The sequence below is a fragment of the Theobroma umbraticum genome, unplaced genomic scaffold, assembly GCF_002168275.2.
Source record: "Theobroma umbraticum cultivar Fairchild unplaced genomic scaffold, ASM216827v3 scaffold_89.0, whole genome shotgun sequence".
Classification (NCBI taxonomy): Eukaryota; Viridiplantae; Streptophyta; class Magnoliopsida; order Malvales; family Malvaceae; genus Theobroma; species Theobroma umbraticum.
This window is the reverse complement of record NW_018397271.1, coordinates 1,485,756-1,495,181: the sequence shown is the minus strand read 5'-3', so window position 1 is coordinate 1,495,181 and position 9,426 is coordinate 1,485,756. Positions and strand designations below refer to the sequence as shown.

At 35.9% G+C, this 9,426-nt stretch overlaps 1 long non-coding RNA gene across 1 annotated transcript; it reads right to left on the bottom strand.

The window, feature by feature from the left end:
- Positions 1 to 6,872: 6,872 nt before the first annotated feature.
- LOC110426567 (uncharacterized) lies at positions 6,873 to 9,195 on the bottom strand. Its single transcript, XR_002446162.1, has 3 exons — positions 8,762 to 9,195; positions 8,625 to 8,684; positions 6,873 to 6,990 (listed from the first exon to the last, which is right to left on the bottom strand). It is a non-coding gene; the product is annotated as an uncharacterized LOC110426567 (long non-coding RNA).
- Between the last annotated feature and the right edge of the window lie 231 nt (positions 9,196 to 9,426).

Genomic DNA, 9,426 nt, shown 5'->3' with positions numbered 1-9,426 from the left:
CGATTCATATATGCATTAAAATGTTTGATTTGGTTAACAAGAATCTCAACTAAGGCTTGTTTAGGATTTGACGGGTTCTCTCGTAAGTCTCGGACGTTGGTAATGATCGGGAAAAGCGTCGTTACAGACTTGGTATCAGAGCCCTAGGTTTAGTCAAGTCCTAAAAATTCTTGTATCAAGCAGTGAAGTAGTGGAGTCAACGTAGAGTTTTGCTTATAGTTAGTGATTGAAGCACTAATTATAGGCAGAAGGCTGCATAGACTTCTTTATACATCTTAGAAAACTACCTTGTGTAATTATAAGAGATGACTAAATAATGAGAATTGATTAGTGATGTCTAGGTTTAAGATGCCACTTTAGACTCAAGCATCTTTGAGGGCTACGGTGAGCCAGACACACCTAAAGGGAGGGATGAGTGATTATGATTTTTTGCCTCTCGAAATCGAGGCCGTATTAGAATAAGGAGGAGGACGTTCAAGTGATTACAGTTTGAGTGATCGAAGGAGTGCTAGTATGGACAGCATTGGGGTTAGTGGACCTATGGTAGAGGGTGCTAGTTTGGATAAGTTAGCTGTCAGGTTGCAAAATTTGACCTAATAGTTTGTAGAATTTACTAGGCACTATGGTAATGCATTTGAAGAGTACACGGGTTAAAGTTCATAAGATCCGGATTATGACCCAAATACAAGCATGATAGATGAGGAAGGGCAAGATAAGGAAAACGAGGATGATCTAAATTATTAAGAAGATGAATCAGTTTCACTGTTTGCGTTTATGAAGCTAAAAGCTCCATCATTCACTAGTTCCATTGTGGGAAAGGACCCACGTAGATTTTTGGACACCATGGAATGGATTTGTCGTACTTTAGTAGCTTCAAGTATGAAGTCAGTAACATTGGCTAGTTTCCATCTTGAGGATGTGGCACAGTTGTGGATTACGTCATACATGTGGGGTATACCTAGTGATGTTGGTTTGTTTGGTTGGAAGAAATTTGATAAAGCCTTTATGGATAGATTTAAGCCTCGTAGTGTGCGAGTGGCTAAGGCTAGGGAGTTTAAGGCTTTGAAATAAACACCCGAGATGACGGTATCTGAATATGATGTGCAGTTTATTCAACTGTCTAGATACGCCCCATATCTTGTATCTTCTTAAAAAATAAGAGTGAATCGGTTTGTGGCTAGACTGTCTGAGTATTTATTTAGAGCCATTGCTCTGTAATAGTTTGATTCATATTATGATGCAGTGGATTGTGCTCGATTAATAGAGGGTGGAGGCTAAGGCACTTCGTGAAAGTATCGAAAAGACCAAGACTGAATGACAGACTAGTCAAAGGAATACTAGTTGAGAAATGACTTTTGGAAGGTTAACTTGGCCTCATCGAAGGGATATTGTTTAGAATAAAGGGCAGGTGTCAACTGGATCTCAAAAGTTGAGGAGAAATCCCCAGTTTCGTAGTCCACCTCGTCGTGGAATTCTTTTTAGCAAATAATCATCGAAGATATGGTAATGAAATAATAAGCCCTAATAGTCAACAGATGTGCCAAAGGAGTGTTTACTATGTACATTATGGTACCACACATGTGGGGCCATGTGCTCAATCGTATGTTGTATGTTTTAATTATGGTCGAGTGCGACATATGCGAAGGGACAAGCCCTATGGTGGAAGATCGCAAGGAACTGGTCGTGGGTTTGTTCAACCAGCATCCGTAGTAGCATTTATAGTTTCACCTCCAGCTAGGCTAGGTCGACCTGATAAAGGAAAAAGAATAGCTTCTATCTTCCAATCTCGACCTATTGAGTCAGTACCACAGGGTACCTCTAGAGGAAGACAAGTGAGACTATTTACCATGGGTTCGCAAGGTGTGCTTGCTTCTAATGATATTATGACAGGTACTCTTTTAATTTATGGTTTTGAAGCATTCGTATTATTTGATCCTGGAGCTGCCAATGCTTTCTTTTTTTGAATTTTGTGTCAAAATTGAATAGACCTTGTGAAATAATGTTAGATCCATTAATAGTGACCACTCCTTTAGAAGAAATTTATACAGCAGAGTTTGTCTATACGTTTTGTGTAGTTCAAATTAACCATCAAGAGATATTGATGGATTTGGTGTTATTGATGACATTAGGATTTGATGCAATATCAGGAATGGATTGGTTATATGATTGTTACGCCAATGTCGATTGCCACTATAAATATATAGAATTTAAGTTTCCCAAAAAGTCCTCTTTATTATCTAAGCACATAGAAGCCCGTGCAATAAGGGAATTTGGCGGGAGTCACTAGGGTAAAAACAAGATAGAATTTTTTGGCATCTGCAGTAGCTAAGGAGGATGCATTTATGGAGGAAGAGGTTCTAGATATTAAAAAAGTGCCAATAGTTAACGAATTTGAAAATGTGTTTTCGAAAAAATTGCCAAGGTTGGCCTTAGAAAGGGAAGTTAAGTTTTGCATTAATTTGATTCCTGGCATGGAACCAATATCCGAAGTCCCTTACTAGATGGCACCAGTAGAGATACGAGTACTGCGAGAACAATTGTAAGAGTTAGAGGGAAAAGGATTTATTTGTCCAAGTACTTTGCCATGGGGAGCTCAGGTATTTTTGTAAAGAAAAAGGATAGAAGTTTAAGGTTATGTGTGGATTATCAAAAGTTGAATAGTGTGGCTATTAAGAATAAATACCCACTTCCCAAGATCGATGATTTATTCAATCAACCGTAAGGAGTGCGATATTTTTCAAAAATTGACTTACGCTCTGCATATCATCAATTAAGAATTCGAGAAGAGGATATACCAAAGATCTCATTTTGTACGAGGTACGAGCATTTTGAGTTTTTGGTGATGACCATTGGTTTAACCAAAGCTCCCGTCGCTTTTATGGATTTAATGAATAGACTGTTTTAGGCCTATTTGGATAGATTTATGGTGGCGTCCATTGATGATATCCTGGTGTATTCTCGAAGCCCCAAAAAACATGCAGAACATTTAAGAATGGTGTTGCAGACACTCTGAAAACACGAATTATATGCAAAGTTCTCTAAGTGCACTTTTTGGTTAAAAAATGTTAGCTTTCTCGAACATGTAATATCGAAGGAAGGGATTAATGTGGATCAGCAAAAGGTTGCATCGATTCAAACTTGGTTAAGACTGGGAACAGTTACTGAGGTTTAAAGTATTCTTGGATTGGCCGGGTATTACCATTGATTTTCTTAGATGTATCTCACTTGTTCTCAATTCTGCATTTACTTATATAAAGTCTTTGGCCAAAACATGATGAATTTGAGGAAAGTTAGTTTTTTAAATTCATAAAGTTAGTCATGAATTTTGAGAACTAATATGGAATATCATAAGAAGACACTGAGCCATGTTTTATGACATATCCGGGATATTTGATGAAAGGACTGTATTGCACTAAAAGGTTTATCATTGAAAGGCTTTGTCAATTTTTTTAATTGACTCTTTAACATTTGGATGGTCATGATGTATTGCTAGATGCCGCTCATGATCTATAAATATAAATCAATTATCAATTATCAATTTGATATTTGATTAAGATTTACATTTATTGCCAACATGTTAGAAACCTAATAGGTCACACACATTAAGTGCCTTAATTGAGATTAAATAAGGATAATTCATTAAGTTGGACTTAATTAGAATAGACTAAAATAAAGTAAAAAATTAATTAAGTTCACAAGGACTTAATTGAATTAAAATATAATTATTGTATCTAGGGTTACAACTTAGTTTGGCTATATAAATATGTTGTATTACCAATTAAAACTCTAAGTCTTCAATCACTTTTTACCTATTTCATAATATTAGGAAAAAGAAAAATAGTTTTCTCTCTTTGATAGAAATAAAATTTGGCAAGAACTTTTAGTCCTTTTTGTTTTAGAAATGATACTTGCTAGCACAAGTAAAATTTTATCTTAGAGAACGTCTTATTCGATCACCATGTGGATTACTTTTAGAGGCTAAACACTTGGGTGTCTGAAGATTTGATAAATCTTAAAGGTGAAGAAGCAAAGATTTTGACTATTGGATTTTATACCATTTTATTTTCTTTTTGGGTTACTTGCTTCATCACAAGCCTTTTGGATTTAATTGGCTTTTAATTACGATATTTAAAGCAAGGTATGTAACTCTTAAACTTATAAATGTTCATGATTAATATGAAAATTACATAAAAAAATACAAACATTGATCTCGTGGGATTTTGCTATTTCTTTGATTAAATGCATAGTTTTATTTTTTCGCTGCATTATATTTTAATTTCTTAATTATTTTCATATTTGAGCATGAGGCCAAATTCCAATAATACAAAGCTTGGGAGAGATACAAGGACTTACTTAAGCGTTACACTCATCATGGTTTTGCGAAGTGGCTCTAAGTTCAGACATTCTATAATGGGTTGAGTTGTCATGTTTGGCGACATCCATTGATGAATCATATAATCTATTGGAGGAAGTGGCAACGAACAACTATCCATGGCCATTTCAAAGATCAATGCAAAGAAGGGTAGTTGAAGTTCACGAGGTAAATGGTATCACTACAATAATAGCACAATTGCTGCCCTTACTAAGAAATTTGATTCTTTTAGTGGTCATTTAGTTCAAAGTTCTATTTTTTCTTGCAATTATTGTGGAGATGGGCAAGTAAGTGGTTAGTGTCTAGGTAGTATAGAATCGCTTCAATTTGTGGGGAATAGGCATTAGAATAATCCCCATTCCAACACTTATAATCTTGGGTGGAGGAGCCATCTAAATTTTACTTGGGGTAATAATAATCACGGTTCTTTTTCAACTCTAAACCTTGATATTTCTCTCGGATTTCAACCTCTAGCATGAGCTCTTATGCTAGAAAAGAAATCATTTGTAGAGGAGTTACTTGTGTAGTACATGGCTAGGATCGACTCCCTCATTCATAGTCAAGCAACTTCACTAAGAAATCTTGAGACACAAGTTGGGTAGATGGCCAGCACCATAAACAACAGGGCACAAGGAACCTTACCTAGTGCCACAGAAGCTAATTCTAGGAGAAAAGGTGAGGAAGGTAAGGAACATGTCAAGGCCATTACTTTGAGGAGCAGAAAAGAGGTTGAAAGCAATCCTAAGCATGCTAAACAAAAAAGTAATTCAGTAGAGCATGAGAGAATGATTGTGAATGCTGATAAGCAGAGTCAAGAAAAAGAATTGAAGATAAACCCACCATCACCACCCTTTCCTTAATGCTTTAAGAAACAACAACAAGATAGTCAATTTCAAAAATTTTTGGATGTATTTAAAAAGCTTTAAATCAACATTCTGTTTGCAAAAGTTTTAAAGCAAATTCCATCATATGTAAAATTTTTAAAGGACATTTTGAGAAAGAAAAGAAGATTGGGTAAATTTGAGACAATGGCACTCTTTTAGGAGTGCAGTGTGATCATTCATAATAAGCTTCCATTAAAGCTTAAGGATCGAGGGAATTTTTCTATTGGTAGTTTTAAAATTTCTAAAGTTTTGTGTGATTTGGGTGTTAATGTTTCAATAATGCCTATGTTTATTGCTTGAAAATTTTGATTTTAGGAGATTTAGCTTATTACAATTATGTTGTAATTAGCAGATAGATTGATTAGGTACCTTGTTGGGATTATAGAGGATATGTTGGTTGAGGTTAGGCATCTTTACATTTTGGTGGACTTAATTGTGATTGAGATGGCTGTGGAAATTCCTCTAATCTTGAGACAACCATTCTTGCTAATTGCAGATGCAGTCATTGATGTGAAGAGAGGTAAGATAATTTTTAAAGTTGGAGAGGAGGTATTCGAATATGATATTTTCAATGCAATTACGGTTCTTGCCTCTATAGATAGTTTCTATAAAATGGATTTAATTTATGAAGGCAAGGGTAAGCCTATTTCTTTGCCTACATGTGAACAACCACTAAACTTTTAGTTAAGGCCACCACCTCCATTTATTAGAGCCAAGCAGTCACATGAGAAGCATCTTCCACCACCTCCTAGTTGTCCTGATTTTGAAGTTAGATAGCAAGTGTTACTCTCTAATTCACGCTTCAAGCTTTTTCCTTAGCAACACAAAGCAAGATGTTGGGTCCTTTCAATGTTGTAAATGTTTATCCTTGTGGTATAATAGAGATTGATAGTAAGGATACTAAAGCATCATGGTTAATGGACTAAGCCTTAACCTTTATTTTGTGGATGAAGAAGTGCAAAAAGGGGTGCCATAGTTAAGCTAGTGACTATAACGAAGCGTTTCTTGGGAAGCAACCCAAGTTTTTGAGACTCGTATTCTTTTTATTTGAAGTTATTCTTTTTCATATTTTTCCATTAATTTGTTTTTATTTTTTTTAATTTAGAGTTTTGTCACCTCAATGGATCCTTGCAATAACTTTGGATATAATGAGGATGAAGCGGAAGATTAGAGGATCTCTACTACCTCGGGGAGTGTTCTCGACTTTTCTTCTTTACATTTTAACATTGAGGACAATGTTACTTCTAAATTTGGGGGTGGGGGATAACTTTTTAATTTTGAAGCTTTATTTTCTTTTTTTTGCATTATGTTTTTAGACCTGAAGTTTGGTTATGTAACGATCGCTCCTCAATCGCTACCAGCGTCTGTGTCTCGCAGGAGAACCCACTAAGTCCAGAACAAGCCTTACTTAAAACGTTAGCTATTACTTCATAATCATGCCATCCATCCATGAAATTACTTTGATCCATAAAACTCTTTGTAATAAGAATTGAACAATAATCTTTATAAATTGACTAAACCTTTATTCCACGTAATCGTAAAAATAATACATCAAGACTTAAAATCTCTAAATGTACATTTGTATTGACATTAATGTCTAATTTCATAACAAGTTACACTATGACAACTCGACCTGTAGCAGTGGAGCAACTAAGAATAAAGTGCTATGAGATGCGTTTACCTATTCGCAATGGACTGCAAATGTCGTTGAATGCACGTTAGGTTGATCACTATCTGCAAAAGGGAAATAAGGGGGTGAGTCTCACAGACTCAGTGATCATCAGCTCCGTGAGCAGAGCGTAAATGGAAAACAAGCTTAAAGTAGATAAGTTGAATAATAAAATTGGAATATCAAATCAAAATCTTAAGAAACCAAATAGTAGTTAAGATATTTGTGCCTTGCAAAAATAATGTCGTAAAATCATAATGCAACATTTCACTTGGCAAAACAATGCTGAAAACAAGTGTAGCAAAACAAAGTTCAATCATCAAAAATATCACTTGCCATCAAACTATGAATAATAGTATAAACGTATGCACACTCCCAAAATGTGTGGCATGTAAAGAATTCAAAGTGCATAGCCACATAAACCCTTTCATGATTGTCAAGTAAGCACTGAAAGCTTTTATTCAAACAAGGGGGGCTACAAAGAAAACTTAACTCTCCACCATGCAAAAGAGTACACATCGAAAAACTCACAAGGCTCTGGAGTAAGTTAGTATCATAATCACCCGTGGACCTACTTCCTCGTAATAGCATCCGAGAGGTCTGCTCCATCGGATCCCCATAGCCATGGCAATCTCAACGATGTTGGCTGACATTGGAGAATCAAGCGGTCGCAACCGCGAATATCACTTGTGTCCTAGCCATATATAACAACCCGTGGCCTTGCCATGTATATCATATACTATGGCCCCAGCCATGTCTAATAGCCCGTTGGTGACCCAAAGGTTCTTTGGCTAGAGCTCACTTACGCACAAGGGTCACACTTAACCAAAGTGATAGCCAACCTACTCTCGACACTCTCAGTTTATCAAAACCATTTTTAAAACCAAATCGGGTTTTTCCAAGGCTTTTCTTTTTAATCATTTAAAATCAAGGTTTGATAACCTTTTGAAATTACTTTTCAAGTTAAATGGCACGGTGTAATCACTTGTACAAAGATCGAAATAAAACCAAATCTCAAAACTTGCATTTTAAATCATTTAACAAATTCATTTAGCTATGCATATCACAAAAAAATACAAGGCATAGATTTTGATGTAAATATCATGAAAGGCTTATTTCTCGATTTCTAAAACTCTTTACATACATGGTTTATCTATAGTTATATCCAAAACTCATTTCAAAACAATATGCATCCACAAACTTCCTATGGTTTCTACCAAGTCATGCTTTCCACAATAGCAATATATAAATCGTTGTAAATCTATTTTAAATTGCCTAACAAGGCTAACAGCTCATGCTATGCACAATTACACTTAAAAAAACTATCAATGTCTACTAGTGTATATCAATATATAGAGCACAAAGATTTTAAAATAGGCACCCCCTACTCACCTTACAATTGTGGGACACTACATCGCTATCAATTCGGGTGCGTATCTAGCTAATTCTACTCATCAGTTACCCGTTACCTCCTTCTGCATGCCACCACAGCACACTTCCTTTACTTTTACACTTCTTAATGGTTATACAAAGACATCACACTTAATTATTCACATGCATGGCAACACATCAATCAATAAATCCATAGCCGAATTTCATAGTTCTCATCAACCTTACTCACAATCATTTAATACACAATCCACATACAATCAACTAAACAAAGCCAGCACAACACCATGAATTCACATTGCATGCTTACCTTTCGATTTTAACTTGAGTTCCACATATAATCCACCATTCGTCACATTCTCTATCACCACTGCTGCCACAAGCATAAACAATTAGCACACAACTCATTCTGTTGTCTATTTGTGATTTTAAAACTAAAGTACTCACCCATTGCTTATCTAGCTCCAAAATCAACATGCGTTCCAAGATTAACCCACATGCTTGCATCTATTTCTTTCAAATCTTGGAGGACCTTTGCTACCACAAACATACTCACACAATTACCAACTCATTTCCTCAAGAAATCATAACCAAAATCAAGGTTCTACTTACCTTCCTTAGCTTGGAATCACTAGGCCAAACCTCCCATGCCTTCCTAAAGCTCCAACCATGGCATGCAAGAGAAAACCTTTCGGTTTTTCTCCCAACTTCCACAAAACTGAGCCTCTTCCAAGCTCTTTTCACTCAACTTTTTCTCTCCTCCCAAGTGGAAGCCTCACAAGGCTATTTTCCTTCCATCGCTCTTCCGAATGGGCAGATCTCTCACGGAACTCACTTGTTTTCTTCACATATCTCCTATAAAAATCAAGCCTTTCTTTACATGTTGCTTTTCCTCTCTTTTCTCTCTTTCTCTCGAGTGGTGGACAAAACAAGGCTAAAATGAGCCTTCATCCCATTTCTCTTTGCTATGGGTGAATTGCCCAAGGAAATGGCAACATTTCCTTTCATTTTTTCTCTCATGGGCGGATTGCCCAAAGTTTGATTATTTTATCCCTTTCCTTTTACTTCCATGTGGTTAAAATCACAAGGTAAAAAGGCTTTTGAAACCTTTT